The following is a 21,727-nucleotide window of genomic DNA, read 5'->3' as shown; positions in this document are numbered from 1 at the left end:
TTAGTCAGCCATTTTGAAGGGACATAAATTAGTCTTTTTTTTTGAAAAGCTAATGTGAAATTATGGGAAAATAGAGTCAGTCTTCTAATATTATGAATGGATAGATTTTCAGGTAAGTTGGGGATGTTAAATAGCCATTCTTAATCACTGCTAGAACAAAAAGATCCTTTCTGAGTGAGGATAACCTCAAGTTTCTGCATCTTTCTCATCAGTGGTGGTCTCAGATATACTTTGAATTAAAAAAAAAAACTACAGAAAGGAAATATGTAAGTGAAATGTCTGATAAATATGAATTGGATAGGTCTTAGAGAGAGAGCAGAAACAGACCATCTGATTTTTTTCTAGAAAAAATGTCCCCATCGATCTACAATAATAAATGGAGGAGCCTATATATCGTTTGTTTGAAAGATGTGTGTGTGTATATATATATATATACATATATAAAGATGCTGCATTTTTATTTAGAAATCCATGATGTGAGAGTTAAGACACATTTTGTTAACTCTTCTAAAATGAATTATATTGTTTGAGAAGACTATTTAATTTTATTTTTTAATTGACCTAAATCCTAGGGGTTAAATTTAAAATCTTTGTCCCTTATAAGCATTTCTGAAACAGAATTTGCAAGTGGCAAGAGAGGAGGAGCACAGCTCTCGTAATTTGTTTTAAGTTCTTTGCGAGCTGTCCTGAAACATTCAATTGGAGTTAATCATGTTCTATTGTAAAGAAAGGAATAGCTTTTACTTAAGTAAGTACTTAATGAGGTGTATGTTTTATCTTTATCCTAACTGCTATATACAAACATTAGAATCCCTGTAGTCATTTTGAAATTGTTAGATCTGTCATTATATGTTACAATGCACATGGCATAAGGTTAATAGAGCTGTTTTATAAATACCTCTGAGAGACATTTTAGGCAACAGTGGGAGGTACTAATGAGTGTTTTGCATTCCATTAGACAGCAGTGATTCCTTTGTGGATGATGGTTACCCTATATGGTTCCCTCCGGGAGACAACTTTTATGCCAAAATTACTATATCCATTTCTACTGACCGCTCAACCTTTTCCCTTGGTCATGGAAAAATAAAGATTTCAGTGAAAATATTAACCACACGTTGAAATGTTTCTATGCACTTGGTTTGAAAAGAAAGCACCAGTGGATTAGTGGATGAGGAAATATAGATGACGTATGTGACAACAATCTTTTTATTACATTATTCATTCTATGCAACTATTGCAAATATTGAAAATTTTGGTGTTTTAATAAGAGCATTACAAAAATGATTTTTGAATGAATTGTAAATTGCATGATAAAATAATTTCCAAAACCCAACTTCATGCTGTAAATGAATGACACTGGGATTATGCCAATGTTTAGAAATGTTCTGGATATAATTATCCAATATTCTTCATAACTTTTTCATTTATGCCGAATCAATATGTTCAACCAAGTTAAAGGTAGTGAAAATACTTGAAAAGGCAGTAGAAATAGTCATTTAGTGTAAAACAAAAGAAACAAAAAACATAACCATAAACAAAGAAACAGTCACATTCTGGGGTTCTGTTCTCATTCACACTCATACTCATATTGAATAGAACCTCACTCCATAAACAGCCCCACTGATGACAACAGTGCTATAATAGAATAAAGTGTTACCCAAGTTGAGTCAGGCTAACAGAATCTACTCCTTAAGGTCAGTTGTGAATTGTGTACAGAACTCTTATTAAAAGGTTGTTTGGAGAACAACAGTAGATGTTGTTCTCAGGAGTCATAATTTATCCCAGAGCTCTTCAATGAACACAGGGATTACATGTTCAGCACCCTCCATTAAAATGGTGCAGATTGCTACATCCGTGCACTAGCACTAATGTTTAATGGAAAATTTTTACTCTTGAGAGAGCAAAGGATTCCCCCTTCTGCACATGATCAAAGGCAGGGTGAAATGCAGCTCATAGTACAGATGTAAAAGAGTGTAACTCCACTGACTACATCTCCACATTTACATACATTCAGAATTTGGCCCTGTTATGGTCCAATTGGTTCAGGGTACAAACCTAGACCACTGAGGGGGTTGTATCTCCACTTGCCCTGCAATACTTGGTGACTTACAATGTCTTGCTGCTGTGGTTCCCAGCCTGAGATGCTCACAATCAGCAAAAAAAAAAAAACATTTTGTGATAAATGAAGGGGTGAGGGGTAGCTCCCTTTTATGAAAAAGAAAAGGAGTACTTGTGGCACCTTAGAGACTAACCAATTTATTTGAGCATAAGCTTTCGTGAGCTACAGCTCACTTCATCGGATGTGAGCTGTAGCTCACGAAAGCTTATGCTCAAATAAATTGGTTAGTCTCTAAGGTGCCACAAGTACTCCTTTTCTTTTTGAGAATACAGACTAACACGGCAGTTACTCTGAAACCTCCCTTTTATGGACACCCAGCCAGCCAGTAGCTATAAAATCCCTCTTAAGGATTTCTCTAAACTGTTCTCTAATTGCTCTATGTGTAAAGGATTAAAAAGTCTCACTGCTATGCATAGGTAAAAGGAAGTGAGTGGGCACCTGCCAAAAGAGCCAATGGGAAGGCTAGAACTTTTAAAATTGAAAAACAACTCCCCTTTTGTCTGTCTGTTGTTGTTCTCTACGGAAGAGGCGGACAGGGCAGAGCTATGTTGTAAGAAGCTTGGGCCAGGTATGAAAAAATCATCAGTATCATACGTAGAAACTGCCCATTTAAAAACCCACATATGTAAGTAGATCAGGAAATGTATAGAAAGACATGATTAGGTTTATCCCTTTTATTTCTTTATGGTATGTGGATTCCTCTGTGCTAACCCCCAGTGCTTTTGTTTTGCTTGTAACATTTATGCTGGACCTCAAGAAAGCTATTCTTGGTGCTTAATCTTTGTAGTTGATTGTTGTTGTTTTTTAGATCTAACAATAGCCTGAGTTCCCAGATGTATTTTCTTCCTTTTTTAAAAAAAGAAAATTTACCTTTTTTTAGAACAGAATTGGATTTTTGTGTCTTAAGAGGTTTGCGCACATATTGTTTAATTAGCTGGTAGCAACAGCTGATTTTCTTTCTTTCTTTCTTTCTTTCTTTCTTTCTCAGCTCTTCCCCAGAGGGGGGCTGAAAGGGCTTGAGGGTACCCCACAGCAAGGAATTCTCAAGTGTGCCTTCTTGGGCTCTCAAGGGGGTTCTGCACTTGGGTGGTGGCAACATCTACCAATCCAAGGTCAGAGAAAAGCTGTAACCTTGGGAGTTTAATACATGCCTGGAGTGGCCAGTATTTATTTTTAGAATCCTTGCGGGCCCCCACCAAAGTGCCAGTGTGGGGAAGTAGCCTTGACACATGTAGGTCACACCCTGAGTTTCTGTGTGCGTATACAATCTTGATAGAGCATCTCTGACCTCAGCAACCTGTCTACAGCCTCCTGCTCCACTCTGGCTTCCATTATCTTTTCTGGTTACAACCAGCAAGATTATCCCAACACTCGCCCAGTCCCAAATTTCCCCAAAACTGTGTTGCCCGAAAGTAAGGACATTCCACACAAGAACAAGGTGCTGGCTTCCCTTGTCTTCTTAAGAGAAAGATCTTTACCTAAGAAGGTTTCTCACCTGTATTCAGTTCCAGAAACTTTAACATCCTTTGGTTGAAGGATCCATCTTTTTCAGCATGCAAGGAATCTGTTCCCTTGTGTCTGTCTAGTGATGGATGCCAAAGATGGCTTCTGTCTTTGCTTATATCTTCCAAAGTTTTATTACATTGTTTCAAGAGGCAGTATAACCTCATTCTGTTCTTCCCTTACTGTGGGCATCCCATTTCTCTGTAAGTAAATGGGTCTTCCATTGTATTGATTCTACTATTCTTAATATATATTAAGGGGGGGAGGGATAGCTCAATGGTTTGCGCATTGGCCTGCTAAACCCAGGGTTGTGAGATCAATCCTTGAGGGGGCCATTTAGGGAACTGAGGCAAAAATTGGGGATTGGTCCTGCTTTGAGCAGGGGGTTGGACTAGATGACCTCCTGAGGTCCCTTCCAACCCTGATATTCTATGATTCTATATAGGAGACAGGTAAATAGTTTCCCTGCCTCCTCTCAGGGTGGGAACTGTTACTTCCTTTGTTCTGCTTCACACTTTAAAACATATTATCAATGAGCATTTCATAATTCCTCTATAGTGTTAATACATACATTTTACAATAGGGTGACCAGATGTCCCAATTTTATAGGGACAGTCCCAATATTTGGGGGTTTGTCTTATATAGGCACCTATTACCTCCCACCCTACTCACAGAAATGTATTATTCTTTATGAGAGTAACAATTTCCTCACAGTGTAAAAAAGAGATGGAGAAAAAACAATTTAATGTTATATCCATTTGTTTTTGAAGAGGTAGAAAAAAACCCTCTGAAATAAGTTTCATACCTGGGCTCCATCATACCATCTATACCTGGGCAAAACTTGATTGAAGTCAACTGGAGTTTTTCCAGATCACAGGATCAGGTCCTATGTGTATGTGAATAATAAAACACAGTGCTTGACTGTTCAATAGAAATAAAATAAAAGTGAATTTCCCTGATAGGAAAAACTTGAAAGTCTATGACAACCTGCAGGGAAATCAGGGAAATCTGCATTACTATGCAATGGTTCCTACAGGACAGAATCTCACAGAAGCTCAGCTAACATGCAGAAACACTTAGAATACAAATAAGTTTTCAACAGAGAAATACATAGCTGACTTTTTTTTCCTGGCTGATTGGCTGATTAGTCAATAAGTTTCATTATAGATGTTAGATTTCAGTAGTATTAAGAAAGCTCAGCATGCATTTTGGTAGACCACAAATAATGCTTTTATTCAGTGAGATGTCTAATTCATTCCATCTTCTAAATCATATTTTAATGAACACCCTCTGCTCGAGTAATGGTATAATATGGCTATAAACTTGCATTTTTATATTCTGAAAACCTGACAAAAACCAATGTAGGGAAATATCATTCCATTATGGAAAAGAGTTCATAGTGAAAAAATAGTAGGCAGAAATGACCCACTTCCTTTACATTATTTTGTATCTAAATTTTTCTTTCCTTTTTTTTTTTTGTTTTGTTTTTTTGCAGCTTTGGATTCTGATTAACTCCTACTGTTTCTCCTACTGTTTCTACCTTCTCCATAGTGCAGTGGATGTTTGTTGAGCAGCTCATCACTTGACTGGTTTTAAGTTTTAGCCTGTCCAATAGAAAAACATCTTAAAGGAACTGATCCAAAGCCCAATGGGAAAGAATTCCACTGCCTTCTATGGGCTTTAGATCCATGCAAATCCCAAAGCTTCATAGCCATCTATAAGGAACTTCTAAATAAGAAGCAGGCAGTGCTGTGAAGCATGGAGGGTTTAAAAGCAGCTTTTTTTCTACTTTGAAGCTACTCAAAAGCTGCTGCCTCCCTGTCTTTAGCCTCCAGTAATGCTTTCCTGACAGCCCGGAATTCTAGTGTCTTTTTGAAAAGCTATATTGGGAGGGTAAAGCAACACTAGATTTATGTCTTGGGAGACTGGGGGGAAAATGGGGAAAAACAATGTAACACTTTTTGCAGGAAGACAGCATTTTACATTAGTTAATGCTTCTTTCCTATATGTTGAGTTACACAGTTACAGAAGTGTATAATGCAAACACTCAATATAACTTTATAACATGAGATACAGATGCTATAAGTGAGATTAATAGATTCAGCAACTTAAAAACATTTAACAAAGTCTAAACACTTTTTTAAAAAAAATCTAATACCTATTTTAACAATACCAATACACAGGTGAGCCAGATTGGTTTCCAGCTATGCATTTGTCAGCGTTCAGTTGAGGCCTAGGAGCCTTGGCATGAGCTGGCACTTGGTCATATATATGCACTTCCTTAAGACTGGAGTTATCAATTGATAGGTCATTCAGGCCTTACCCTGTAAATCCTAAATCATATGAGAAGGTCCAACTAAGTCAATGGGACTCCTGGCATTAGTAGGGACAATTCATGTGAGTAAGGACTTGCAGATTTGGACTCCCTAGTGTCTAACATGTCTGTTCCGCATTAGCCTCTCACAGTTTCTATAGTAACTTCCAACTTATCTGTATGTATATATAATCTTACCATATGTTCCATTCTATGCATCCGATGAAGTGGGCTGTAGCCAACGAAAGCTTATGCTCTAATAAATTTGTTAGTCTCTAAGGTGCCACAAGTCCTCCTGTTCTGCATTGTCAGTCCATTTTAGATTGCAATCTCCCAAGGCAATCAACTGTGTCATCCTCCTTCAGTTTTACAGCACCAGTACATGAGTGGAACCCAAAGGGTAACAATAACAATTCTGGGCCAGATTCCCCAACCTCTGTTCCCACTGGGGGTATGACACCAGGGCTATAACAGTGTACACTGCAGTTGTGCCACTGAAGCACTACACTGTAGGTACATCGTACATTGATGAAGTTAGTCCACTAGTCCAGGAAGTGGTAACTAGGTCAACAGAAGAATTCTTCCACCAACCTAGCTTCATCTCTAGGGGGGGCTAGGTCAACCTAACAATTTTGCACAGGGTGTGAAATTTTTCACTGCCCTTAGCAATGTCATTATGTCAACATGCATTTTTGATGTAGACCAAGCCTAGGTGTATGGGGAGATTTTGGCAAACTAGTAAAGTACCTCAAACCACTATTGCTTATTGCTAAAAGCAGCCATGGCAGCAGTCCATAAATTGGCCAGACAGCAGCCTCAACTAAGGCAGGAGGGGAGGGGGTTTTGGGTGACACAGAAAGGGCAGCTTGACCCCACATCCTTCCTGTTAAGAATTGTGTTAAAATTGCTGATACATGCATTTTAGAAGAACAGGAAGCTTGTCTATGTGCCCTCAGGAATGTGTCCATCAGGACTGCAAAGAGCACAAACTCTGAAAAAAACCCACACCTGGTTAATTGTTGATCAGAAGGAAACCTCTTGCTTGACCTTTGAAACTTCTTGCTTAACAAGTTTTCTTTAGGTGACATGTCATGGTATTACTAATGTATAAATAAGGAGAAAATGTTTGAGGTAGTGGGACTCTCCCTGTGTATGCATCTTGTGGTCCCCACTGGCAGACAGAAGATTTGGCCACTAGATGGCTGCTGCTGCGCCATTCGAGAGCCACACTCAGCTTCAATAATTATCAAGGGTTGGGGGTGTTTTACCACCTGTTGCAGACATGTGTAAGTGCTTGAGACCAAGTAAAGTTTAGCTTTAAGTGAAAGTACTCTTGTGTTGCCCTGTTTGTGCCAGCCATCTATCGGTCGGATGGCCGTGCCCCCCTTGATTTATTTCATGACACCACCTTGCTCGGATTAAAAGTTACCAACTTTGGGTTGAACCATAAGTAGCACTTTTTTGATGTAAATCCATTTTGCAGGGGGGTTCAGCATCTGGTCCCTGATTAGATTTATATCAGAAGGTCACTATCAGAAATATTTTCCTGGCTGTATCCTTTTCCTTATGAATTAACTTTTCTAGTAGGAACTAAAGACTAAAAGTTGCCAATTATGTAGGAAAGCATTTTTGGAGGAAGAGAGGTTTAGATGTTCCTGATCAGTTGAGCAAGATAACAGCTGGAGTCAGGTAGTTGGTGCACTTGAGTTTTTCTTGCAAAAAAATCTATTAGGAACTCCTTGAGCTTAGTCTACTACCCTGCTACTATATTTGGGCCACTATCATTGTCTCTCAACTTACATCATTTAATTGTATTCAGAATGTGAATGTATAACAGTTTTGTTTTTCTTTAGTCTTCAAGAAAGGATGCAGTTACAGCTCTGGAGAAAGAGGTCCTCTGCTACCCATGCAGTGGATACAGACCTGGCAGTGTCAATGCAAATTTCCTCTGCATTTATCAACACCTCAGTACTGATCAACTGGAATCACATTTCTTCCATGAGGTGTGTAAATCCTAATTTGCCCATCTTAATAATAGTATAGTTAGGTAACCCTCAGTATCTTCATATTCCCAGCCAAAACAATCACATGATTTTATTGCTTTTACTGTCCCATCTTTCTTTCCTCCAATATTTTTTAAACTTATGTCATCATGTCTTTTCTGAACTCAGATTCTTTGGGTTTGATTCTCCTCTCATTTACATGGGTTTTAAATGTGTGGAACTTCACTGATGGCAACAGAGTTACTTCTGCTTCATGGCATAAAATTCTGATCCAATAAAGCACTTAAGCATGTTTAACTTTAAGTACACCAATAGCCTTATTGACGTCAGCGGGGTTACCCATATGGTAAAAAATGTAAAACATATTTCACCAAAAAAAGAAAAATGTGAAAAAATGTTTCCTGGATTTTTAACCACATCTCCTGCTGTGTTGGTTACACTTTATATTGGTGGTGGGCAGCCCGCATGCGGTCTATCAGGGTAATCCGCTGGCGGGGCCAGACAGTTTGTTTACATTTCCATGGACCCCCACAGCTCCCAGTGGCTGTGGTTCATTCCTACACCCCTGTTGCCCACCACTGCTCTATATCCTTCCCTATGTAATGTGTATCAGATCCTTCACTGTCCAGATGAGTCAGCACTTGACAAGTTCAATGATTTTTCAACCCTGATTTTGGAAGTGGAAAATAGTTCCCCATTTTCAATATTCACATAAATGATCTTGCAACATGATAAAGTACATGTGCCCCTCAATGTTTTTGTTTGTTTGTTTGTAAAAATCTTCAAAGAAAGATGAGCTGGCACATAAAAATGACCTCATGACAACCTGCTTAATTAGACTAAATTAGCAGAAAATATTGTTTTAACAGAAAAGAATCACTAGAGCTGACTTTAACAAGGCACTTAATTACATTCATCAAGGGGAAATTCTTAAGGGACCTTTCTTTTCTTCGTCTAAGTAACTCACTTAACACAGTTCTTCATTCGCAAATGTGATTGGGGAAAAAGATCTAATTAGATAAATTAGATCTAATTTTATCACCCATATAACTTTTGTAAAAGTTCCAGCCAATCAAGAGGGGGGAAAATCCCTGGGCTGAGCTTGCTTTTGCTGACAGTTGCATTTCATATTTGTTATATTTTAGTTGAGTGACTAAATGCAGATGCAAAAAATGAATGATTTACATGTGTCGTTGAAGGAGAAATTGTTACATTCATCTGCTGTTTGCTTGCCATTCAAATTGTGCAGAATCATAAATAGAAAACACAAATCAGAAATGCTCAATTTTACTTTTCTGATTTTCTTATTTACTGTGTAACAACACTGCAACAGGAGTAAAGAGAGCTGAACCCTATTCAATGACTTGCCGCAGACTCACCGTGGGTGTAAAGAACAGACATATTACAGTGAAGGACATAAGGTCTGGTCTTCCTCCATAATTTACATTTTAAACAGTGTCTCTATATAATAAAATTTGCTTTTCAGATACTTTTTATGTTTCAAGAGAAGTAGAACCCTTATATCTCCCTCCCTAATTACACCTATGGTAATATATACCCTGGTGTTTTATGGTACCTTCCCCAGTCCTTATCAGACACAGCAAGTTATATTACAGAAGCTGTCAAGAAAGAAATGACCACAATACATTGTTCAGCTTCTGGACCTCAATTCTGCAGGCTACTAGTGAAGTTTGGAGAGAGAAAGAGACAGTACTTAGGACTTGGTTTTAGTTCAGGACCTGTGCAGAAGAATAAGGAGTTACCATGTTAGGTCAATGTAGCGGATAAAAAGCTAGTTTAAATAACCAGTGTAGGAGTTCCAAAATTGCACAGAGCCAGCATCGTTAACTCTATTCCACTTACTGTACTTGGCCCCCTTCCTTCCACACCCTGCATGGAGAGCATGGTGAAGGCATGTCAGGAGCATACTGCATGCCTGACCCATGGCCAGTGTAATGAGCGTAGAGAACTATTACAATCAGGCACAAATTAAAGTAGTCCTGATACTTGTAATGATTTAATCCCCTTATTATACGAGTCAGTCTATGTTTCACAAATGCATCTTATCTCCTTGGTGCCAAAGGAATAATCAGCCTCCTCTGCTTCTACTGTAAGTTGGTTCCTATTTAAGGAAGTTTGTCCCTCCATTCCTGCCTGAGACACTTCTGTCATGGCACAGGCTTCTTGGATTGGAGAACAGTCATTTCTGAGCTGGGCCGGCTTGGAAATGCTCTTATGTATTGTCTTTCTGTAATTCTGTCTCTTTCCTCTTCCATCTTCATAGGATTGTCTTTCTGTAATTCTGTCTCTTTCCTCTTCCATCTCCATCTTGCCAAATTTGAAGGGAAAAAAAGTGGTGCTAATGTGATGTTTGCCATCCATGATCCTAATCATGCTGCTTGCATATTACATCCCTTTCCCCCACCCACTGTCTGCCTTGTCTCGTTAATCTGTAAGCTTCTCGGGAAAACTCTCCACTACTCTATGTTTGTGAAGTGCCTAGCACACTGAGGCCCCATTCCCAGTTGGCCCTTTATTATTATAATAAATATAAATAATATTACTTGGCATCTGAGGGTCATGATAGGCTTGTACTGGGTGAATCTGTGTACTTGTTGGTCAGAAGACAAGCAGCCATAAATGTTGCAGTATACTGTATAGCTGTCATTCTGATTAATCTGTTGCTAGTCTTCTAACTATATATTTAAATGCAATCCTCTGACTGTAAATGTCAGGAGTAGTAACTATTTTCAGGAGTTTCATTTAGTCCTTTTACCAGCTAGAAGTAATAATATACTTGGGAGGACTTAGGTGCTGCACTTAGGAATAAAAATGAGAACAGGATAGTCGTGAAGACGATCCACTCATATAGAATGTGACTAAGGGCTTTAGTGAAATGGTATCCTGAACAGTCACTTCAGTGTTGTATCATATGTCCTGGTATGTTGTTCAGGCCACACTGCTCACTCCTCTCAGCTTACTTCACTTTAGTGAACTGTGAATAAGCAAGCATAATACTCAGCCATCTCTACTGGTGACTCAGTGCTGCTTTCTGACATCACTCATAAGTGATTGAGCTCCTAATGAAGATCAATTTCAGGTAAAGAAATATTTTTCCAGCACCAATTTAATAAGAAGTAAGACTGCTTGGGAACTGGTTTGACTCTGCTTTTCTAGAAAAGATGCTATTTGGGGAAAAAATAATTGCAATGACAAAGAAAATAGCTACTCTGGTCTTGGTATTCCTTTTCTCAGCCTTTGAGATTGTCAAGGTTCCTTCCCCACTCTAGGGTACAGATGTGGGGACCTGCATGAAAACCCCCTAAGCTTATTTTTACTAGCTTAGGTTAAAACTTCCCCAAGGTACAAACTGTTTTATCTTTGGCCCTTGGACTTTCTTGCTGCCACCACCAAGCGTCTCACAAATATATAACCAGGAAAGAGGCTGCTTGGAAACATCTTTCCCCCCAAAATCCTCCCAAACCCTACACCCTCTTTCCTGGGGAAGGCTTGATAAAAATCCTCACCAATTTGCATAGGTGAACACAGACCCAAATCCTTAGTTCTAAAGAACAATGAAAAAGCAATCAGGTTCTTAAAAGAAGAATTTTAATTGAAGAAAAAAAGTAAAAGAATCACCTCTGTAAAATCAGGATGGTAAATACCTTACAGGGTAATCTGATTCAAAACATAGAGAATCCCTCTAAGCAAAGCCTTAAGTTACAAAAAGACACAAAACCAGGAATATACATTCCATTCAGCACAGTTTATTTTATCAGCCATTTAAACAAAACAGAATCTAATGCATATCTAGCTAGATTACTTAATAAATTCTAAAACTCCATTCCTTTTCTGTTCCCGGCAAAAACATCACACAGACAGAGAGAACCTTTGTTTCCCCCTCCCCCGATTTGAAAGTATCTTGTCTCCTCATTGGTCATTTTGGTCAGGTGCCAGCGAGGTTATCCTAGCTTCTTAACCCTTTACAGGTGAAAGGTTTTTTCCTCTGGCCAGGAGGGATTTAAAGGTGATTACCCTTCCCTTTATATTTATGACAGAGATGCTTAGGGGAGAAGATAGTACTAAGAGTTTAGAGTTTTAGTTCATACAATTTCTTGTCCCAGTCTTGATAACAGTGTTAACACAGTCGAGTATGATAGCTTGTCACAGAAACATTTCCAAAACTCATGCCCAGAACAAGGTTAGGACAAAGTAATTTAATTCTGTCCATTAGCTTATGTTTTTTGCATTTCTCTTTAATTCTCATGCTTGGAAAAGTTTGAATTTCCTGCTGACTTGGAGACATGATTTTCAATTTTCCCTTTACTTGGCTCACATTTCCTGATGAGTACATTCTATCTGCTTACTACACAACTGACAAATAGCTTTCAAATTAATGATAAAAAAACTGAGAGGAACTTGTTCACTAGAGTTCATAACCCAGCTGAAGTGTTTGCTGGAGTTCCAGACATTTTTAGATGGTCTAAAATGTGGACAGAATAACATTTTAGCCCCTAATGGGTTGGACAAAGGAACCACTTTTGCAATAGGTCTAGCTTTGGTCAAGATAGGTCAGTAGAAAATAAAATAAGAAGACTGTCACTATTCAGCATATCAATTTATCTTTTGCAGAGTTTGAGAAAAAAAAAGATATTGAGTCTAAATCTTTTGATTAGTGGCCTCCATATTATAAAGAGGCCCTCAAAATTCCAAAGAGTGGACAGAAATTAACCAATATGATGAATAAAACTAGAAGAAGGGAATTTGACATTTTATCTTTTCTTCCATCTCCCTTAGTATGTCTGTCTCTCTTAGCTAGGTAGATATATACATACAAAATAAATACAGAATGGATACATAAAAGGATGGACAGGTTTCAAAAGAACTCTGCACCCAACAGCTTCCAGTCAAGCACCTAAATAAGGCCTTCTCTACATGACAAACATAGGTCGATGCAAGTCACTTTGCATCAACTTATTAGTGCGTGTTTTATATTGAAAATTGTCTCTGCTGATATAAGTGCTCCGTTACAGCAATGCAATAACTCCACCTCTCCAAAGAATGCTGAGATATGGTAAATGCACTGTGGTCCATACAGTACGAGTGCAGACACTTCATGACCTATATCAACCCTAACAGTCCTCCAGTAGTTGTCTTACAATGCCCAACAGTGACCACTCCAGTCACAATTGTGAACTCCACTGCTGAGGGATCACAGAGACTAGAAGCCACTTGCCTGTTAAAACCCCCCTGTAGTTTTGAATTGCCTTTTCCTGATTGCCCAGCTTGGCAAGAACCCCTAGCAGCTCTCCCCTACGATGGTCAACTGCCCAACCAAACAATCCAGCTACACATTCTAGATGTGCTCTTGCCTGGAGTATACAGGAGATATTGGATCTTCTGGGCCTGTGGGAACAGGAGGATATGCAGGCTCAGCTACGAACCAGTCATAGAAATGTGGACATCTATGAAAAGATTGCATAGTGGATGCAGGTGAAGGCACATAACAGAGATCAGCAGCAGTGCTGTATGAAATTGAAGGAACTGCAGCAGGCATACCACATAGGCAGGGAAGCCAACAATCAATCTGATGCTAAGCCACAAACCTGCTGATTTTACAACAGTCCCCACCAGCACTCTCCATAGAACAATGGATACTTCTGAGGAGCCCAAGAGAGAGCCCCCCATTATAAACAGAGAGGAGGAGGAGGAGGAGGAGGAGGGGGGAAAAAAAAGAGGAGAGACACACGAATCAGGGAGTCCAGCTATGCCACAATAGGATCTTTTTGAGACTTCAACACAGTCTAGTCAGTCCCACCAGCCAAGGACAGGTGAAGAAGTATAGGTACAACAAACAGAGGTAGAGTTTCAGTCCCCTGTAGGGGTAGGTGCCATTGAGAGCAGGGTGTGGGTTTTTGTGTACAGTCAATGGAGAACTTCATTTCAGCAGCTCCTTATACTCTCCAATATTCCATTTGGCATCATGGGCCACATCGCTACCCTTCTACCACACCACACCTGGGGATAGTAAGAAAGACCACAGCTTTGCATGCATTGACCTGTGAGAGTCATGGTTGGTTTATGTTTGGCAGAAATGTACTGAAATGGACACCAAGGTTTTCTGCTGTTCCAATTTTAAGGTTTTGCTCCATTAATTTAAATTTGCACTGTACTGGTTTTTAATTGCACATTAATGTTTTGTACTGTTTTTGGTATACAATATTTTTTACTGCATAGAAATAATTTCATCTTTATTACTTGATAATATATTCTCCACAATTCCTAGTGCAACTCAAAGCACATATTATTTGTAAAAGAACAGGACCACATAACTCATTGGTTCAGTTAGGAACACAGTATAATAATTATAAATATACAGTAAGTGCCACATAATTCATAGTTTCATTAAAAGTGTGATATTCATAAATCTACATCAAACACTACACAATTCATAACAACCCCCCAAAATTCAGCGCCAAGGAGAGCACTGTGCAGCATAGCATATTACTCTGGCTGACTGTTAAAGTGCTCTTTCAAGACCTCCCTCAACTCCATAGATCCAACTGATCTCTTCTAATGGTCCTCGTGTGTAACTGTTCAAAGTCAGCAAACAGCTACTCCACCTCCACACTCCAACATGGAGGCAGACTTTTTTCCCTTTGCCTCACAGATATTATGCAGGACAAAACTGGCAGTTATAATCATTGAGGGTTTGTTTTTTTTTCTCATGTAGATCTAGTCTAGTGAATAAACAACACTATTGTCCCTTCAGTCTGCCAAAAGTACATTCAACTATCATTCTGCAACTGCGAAGCCAATGGTTGAATCTTTCCTTGGAACTATCCAGGTGGCCAGTATACTGCTTCAGAGCCAGGGGACCAAAGGGAAGGCTGAGTCCCCCAGAATAACTATTGGCATTTCAACATCACCAGTGGTTATCTGCTGGTGGGGAAAAAATGTCCCTGCTTGCAGCTTCCTGAAAAATCCTGTGTTCTTAAAGATGTGTCCGTCATACACCTTCCCTGACCAGCTCACACTGATATTAATGAAGCATCCTCAGTGATCCACCAATACTTACTTAACCATAGAAAAGTATCTCCTTCTGCTATTGCATTATGTGGCAAGGTGGGCTGGGGCCAAAAATAGGAATATGCGTGCCATCTATCACCCCACTACAGTTCAGGAACCCCGTAGCTTCCAATAAGTCCATGATGTCCTGCACATCATCTAGAGCAGGGGTCGGCAACCTTTCAGGTTTCGTGTGCCAGTAATACATTTTAATGTTTTTTAGAAGGTCTCTCTCTATAAGTCTATATATTATATGACTAAACTATTGTCGTATGTAAAGTAAACAAGGTTTTCAAAACGTTTAAGAAGCCTCGTTTAAAATTAAATTAAAATGCTGATCTTACGCTGCCGGCCCGCTGCCAGGCTGGGGTTCCGTTCACCTAGGCTGGCAGCAGGCTGAGCAGGGCCTGCGGCCAGGACCCTGGCTGGCAAGGGGCTGGCAGCCAGAACCCCAGACTGGCAGTGGTCTGAGTGGCTCAACCCGCTGCCACTCAGCCTGCTGCCGGTCTGGGGTACAGTCTGCCGACTCCTGCCAGCCACGGTTCCGGCTGCCAGCCCTGCTCAGCCCGCTGCCGGTCTGGGATCCCAGCCCTGCCCACATAGAGTGGGTACCTACCTTCTCCCTGGTTCTAGCCCATTCTCTTCCTCTCTCTCTCTGAACTGAGCTGAGGGTGGGAGTGCACTGAGCACAGGGCTGGGGTGAAGGAGCAGGCTGGGGGTTGGGGTGTAGGGTCTGGCCAGAAGCTAGAATGAGGGAGGGAGCTCAGGGTTGGGGTTTGGGTGTGGAGTGTGGAGTGCTTACCTGGGCAGCTCCCATTTGGTGCAAGGGGTGCATGTGGGAATGTGGGGGTGGGGGGCTGCAGGAGCTCCCATTTGATGCTCAGGGTGGGGGTGGGAATGTGTGGGTGCAAGAGTCAGGACATGCGGTGTAAGGGGGGTAGGTATGTGTGTGGGGTGCAGGAGTCAGGGCAGGGGGCAGGGGGCTGGGGGCATGTGAGGGGTGTAGGAGTCAGGGCATGGAGTGTGGGGGTCTGGGTATGTGTGGGGGTACTGGAGTCAGGGCTGGGGTCGTGGGGGGTGCAGGGGTCAGGGCAGGAGGCTGGGGTGTTTAGGGGGTGCAGGGGTCAGCACCCCAGCACCCAAACAGCACCCCAGCACCCCCATTTCCCATACGAAACAGCCATTGGGTTGGCAATTTAAAAGGAGGGGCTGCAGTTTTTGGATTAATGTGAAGCACAAACCCAACTAAATCCCCCCCACACACACACCCAATTATCTGGGATGATCGCTTCACTCCTCCCCACACTGTGTGGTTAACAGCGGGGAAGATTTCTGTTCAGCCACAGGCAAACAGCTCAGCAGGAACGGCCACCTCTGAATGTCCCCTTAATAAAATTACCCTATTTCAACCAGGTGACCATGAATGATATCACTCTCCTGAGGATAACACAGAGAGATAAAGAACGGGTGTTGCTTGAATGCCAGCAAACACCGGGACCATACGCTGCCATGCTTTGTTATGCAATGACTCCAGACTACTTGCTACTGGCCTGGCATGGTAAAGTGTCCCACCACGGAGGACGGAATAAGGCTGCCCTCCCCAGAAACCTTTTGCAAAGGCTTTGGGAGTACATCCAGGAGAGCTTTATGGAGATATCCCTGGAGGATTTCCACTCCATCCCCAGACACATTAACAGACTTTTCCAGTAGCTGTACTGGCCGCAAATTAATCATTAAACTGGCTTGCTTTTAAACCATGTATTATATTTACAAAGGTACACTCACCAGAGATCCCTTCTCCACCTGGCGGGTCCGGGAGCCCACCTTGGATGGGTTTGGGGGGTACTGGCTCCAGGTCCAGGGTGAGAAACAGTTCCTGGCTCTCGGGGAAAACGGTTTCTCCCCTTTCTTGCTGTGCACTGTCTTCATCCTCCTCCTCCGCCTCATCGTCTTCCTTGTCCCCAAAATGCGCATCCCTGTTGCATGATAATGCATTGACAGAGTCAAAGCAAAGGGGTGGGGTAGTGGTGGCTGCACCCCCTAGAATGGCATGCAGTTCATCATAGAAGTGGCATGTCTGGGGCTCTGACCCCGAGCGGCCATTTGCCTCTCTATTTTTTTGATAGGTTTGCCTGAGCTCCTTAAGTTTCATGTGGCATTGCTGTGGGTCCCTGTTATAGCCTCTGTCCTTCATGCCCTTGGAGATTTTTTCAAATGTTTGGGCATTTTGTCTTTTGGAACAGAGTTCTGATAGCACGGATTCATCTCCCCATACAGCGATCAGATCCCGTACCTCCCATTCGGTCCATGCTGGAGATCTTCGGCGATTCTGGGACTGCATGGTTTCCTGTGCTGATGGGCTCTGCATGGTGACCTGTGCAGGTGAGCTCGCCACGCTGGCCAAACAGGAAATGAGATTCAAAAGTTCGCGGGCCTTTTTCTGTCTACCTGGCCAGTGCATCTGAGTTGAGAGCGTTGTCCAGAGCGGTCACAATGGAGCACTCTGGGATAGCTCCTGGAGGCTAATACCGTCGAATTGCGACCACACTATGCCAAATTCGACCCAGCAAGGTCGATTTCAGCGCTAATTCCCTCCTTGGGGGCAGAGTACAGAAATTGATTTTAAGAGCCCTTTAAGTCGAAGTAAATGGCTTCATCGTGTGGACGGGTGCAGGGTTAAATTGATCTAACGCTGCTAAATTTGACCTAAACTTGTAGTGTAGACCAGGGCTGGGACTTAAGATTTCTTAAAGATCTGACCCACAATTCTTTTCCTCCTTGCTCTTCCTACAGAGTGGAAGATTTCAATGTTAAAACTGATGCTGATGTTATTTTTTTAAAGAAAATCACCTCTTTTACCAGAGCCTCAGCTGAGCAAATTGCTGGTGTGGTGGGTTGTTACTCCTGGGGAGCAGTCTGGGAGCTGTGGGAACCGCTGTGCCCCTCTAAGACACACAGCTGAGTTGAGGACACAGCCAGCCTCACACAGGCCCTGTTATTACCTAACAAGACAGCAGGTGGCGCCACTCACTCTGGCTCGGTTACCTGAACGCAAACAGGAGACACCCGTCAGTTTCGCAGCTCCCTATGCACACACCCCATTATAGAGTATAACTGCAAAATTATACCGTCTTGCACTGCACAGGGATCTGTACAGTGTAAGCTCATTAATATGTCCACTCCTCCCTCAGTGTGGAGAAAAATATGCACACTGGTGGTGACCAAACTGCGTTTTTTCCCCAGAGACTTCACTTAAAGGCACACCGGTTTAGGTTAAAACAAAAAACAAGTTTATTAACTACAAAAAGATAAATTTTAAGTGATTATAAGTGATAGCAAAGAGATAAAAGCAGATTACCTAGTAAATAAACAAAGCCGCAAACTAAGCCTAAAACACTAGAAAGATTGGATAAGAATTAACAATTTCTCATCCTGACTAATGATACAAGCAGGCTTGCAGATTCTCAAGGCACAAGCTGCACTTGTTTTGCAGCTTGGGATCCCCCGTTCCAAGTCCTTTTCTTTCAGAGCTTCTCTCAGGTGTTGGGTTGTGGTGAAGTGAAGAACAACAGATAATGTCACTCCCTACCTTATATAGCTTTAGCATATGGCAAAAACAGTTCCCAGCCCAGTTTGTGGAAAAATACAGGTACCCAACATGGAGTCCAGAATCATGTGGTCTGGTCACATGCCCTTGCAAAGTCATAGTAGCCATTACTTACAGGCAGTCAGGAGCATTCTCAGGAAGGCTCACCTGGTAGGGGATAAGCTTCTCCTAAGGCCTATTGTCCTCCCTAATGGCCCATTACTCTGAATGGGCCCTTCACAACCAGCTATTTAGACCGGAAGTGTCTTGCCGAGTGGGTGTCACCCAAGTGTGACTACATGTGAAATACAGATACAGTTTCAATATTCATAACTTCAGATACAAAAATGTTACATGCCTACAAATAGGATAATCATATTAAGCAACTCATAAGTTTTCCAGTGACATTTTACATGTCCCGTCTTGTACAAAATGGATCATAATTATGCCATGATCATATCATAATAATATCACTATGAAGAATATCGGGTGCAGTGTCACATCTGGCTCTCTGGCTTTTTCCCATCCGCCCATGAAAATCTCTGTGGGTGTTGCATGGGAATGGGCTCTGTTGATGGTGAGGTAGGGTAACCAGATATCCCAATTTTATAGGGGTATATATTTTATATAGGCGCCTATTACCCCCAATCCCTGTCCCGATTTTTCACACTTGCTACCTGGACATCGTATGGTGGGGGGGATGAGCCTGAAACAAGATATGGTAGGTCTGAGTTTGCCTTTTAAACCCCCAGTAAAAACGGGATTGGAGACAACAGCCAATGGAAAAACCATGGAATCATGTCTTCTGTTGAAGCCATACTGCTGTCAGGCCTGGGGGTGGGAGTGAGGGAGATACAGGAAATCTTGCAAAGGCACAGGGCCTCAATATTGAGGGTCAAAACATTGGTTGTCCTCTGAATCCTGCACAAATTTCAAGAGATCCACATGTATTCTCTGTGGGGAAAACCCTGCTTGCTGTCATCACCTCCCCCATTTTCTCCAAGGGGAAGTTAACATAAGATGGTTGCTACATTTATAAATCTCACAGACCAATTATTTAGAATCATAGAATATCATGGTTGGAAAGGACCTCAGGAGGTCATCTAGTCCAACACCTGCTCAAAGCAGGACCGATCCCCGACTAAATCATCCCAGCCAGGGCTTTGTCAAGCCTGACCTTAAAAACTTCTAGGGAAGGAGATTCCACCACCTCCCTAGGTAACGCATTCCAGTGTTTCACCAACCTCATCGTAAAAAAGTTTTTCCTAATATCCAACCTAAACCTCCTCCACTGCAACTTGAGACCATTACTCCTTGTCCTGTCATCTTCTACCACTGAGAATAGTTTAGAACCATCCTCTTTGGAACCACCTCTCAGGTAGTTGAAAGCAGCTATCAAATCCCCCCTCATTCTTCTCTTCTGCAGACTAAACAATCCCAGTTCCCTCAGCCTCTCCTCATAAGTCATGTGTTCCAGACCCCTAATCATTTTTGTTGCCCTTCGCTGGACTCTCTCCAATTTATCCACATCCTTCTTGTAGTATGGGGCCCAAAACTGGACACAATACTCCAGATGAGGCCTCACCAATGTTGAATAAAGGGGAACGATCACGTCCCTCGATCTGCTGGCAATGCCCCTACTTATACATCCCAAAATGCCATTGGTCTTCTTGGCAACAAGGGCACAATGTTGACTCATATCCAGCTTCTCGTCCACTGTCACCCCTAGGTCCTTTTCTGCAGAACTGCTGCCGAGCTATTCGGTCCCTAGTGTGTAGCGGTGCATTGGATTCTTCCGTCCTAAGTGCAGGACCCTGCACTTATCCTTGTTGAACCTCATCAGATTTCTTTTGGCCCAATCCTCCAATTAGTCTAGGTCCCTCTGTATCTTATCCCTACCTGCCACTGTATCTACCACTCCTCCTAGTTTAGTATCATCCTCAAATTTGCTGAGCATGCAATCCACATCATCCTCCAGATCATTTATGAAGATATTGAACAAAACCGGCCCCAGGACCGACCCCTGGAGCACTCCACTTTGATACCGGCTGCCAACTAGACATGGAGCCATTGATCACTACCCGTTGAGCCCGACAATCTAGCCAACTTTCTACACACCTTATAGAGCATTCATCCAGCCCATACTTCATTAACTTGCTGACAAGAATACTGTGGGAGACGGTGTCAAAAGCTTTGCTAAAGTCAAGAAACAACACGTCCACTGCTTTCCCTTCATCCACAGAGCCAGTTATCTCGTCATAAATGGCAATTAGATTAGTCAGGCATGACTTGCCCTTGGTGAATCCATGCTGACTGTACCTGATCACTTTCCTCTCCTCTAAGTGCTTCAGAATTGATTCCTTGAGGACCTGCTCCATGATTTTTCCAGGTTTCAGAGTAACAGCCGTGTTAGTCTGTATTCACAAAAAGAAAAGGAGTACTTGTGGCACCTTAGAGACTAACGAATTTATTTGAGCATGAGCTTTCGTGAGCCACAGCTCACCTCATCAGATGCACACCGTGGACTGAGGTGAGGCTGACTGGCCTGTAGTTCCTTGGATCCTCCTTCTTCCCTTTTTTAAAGATGGGCACTGCATTAGCCTTTTTCCAGTCATCCGGGACTTCCCCCGTTCGCCACAAGTTTTGAAAGATAATGGCCAATGGCTCTGCAATCATAGCCGCCAATTCCTTTAGCACTCTCGGATGCAACGCATCCGGCCCCATGGACTTGTGCTCGTCCAGCTTTTCTAAATAGTCCCTAACCACCTCTTTCTCCACAGAGGGCTGGCCACCTACTCCCCATGCTGTGTTGCCCAGCGCAGCAGGCTGGGAGCTGACCCCATTCGTGAAGACAGAGGTAAAGAAAGCATTGAGTACATTAGCTTTTTCCACATGCTCTGTCACTAGGTTGCCTCCCTCATTCAGTAATGGGCCCACACTTTCCTTGGCTTTCTTCTTGTTGCCAACATACCTGAGAAACCCTTTCTACTGAAAGGGCCAAATTCGGACTGAAGGTGCAGTTCCAACTGAATGTAAAGGTAGCTAGGCACATAAACAAAGGGCCAAATTTAGCTCAATAATTAAAGAATCAACCCCCTGCTCAAAGCAGGACCAATCCCCACCTAAATTATCCC

The sequence above is a fragment of the Eretmochelys imbricata genome, chromosome 3 (genome assembly GCF_965152235.1).
Source record: "Eretmochelys imbricata isolate rEreImb1 chromosome 3, rEreImb1.hap1, whole genome shotgun sequence".
Taxonomy (NCBI): domain Eukaryota; kingdom Metazoa; phylum Chordata; order Testudines; family Cheloniidae; genus Eretmochelys; species Eretmochelys imbricata.
Note: the sequence above shows the minus strand (reverse complement) of the source record.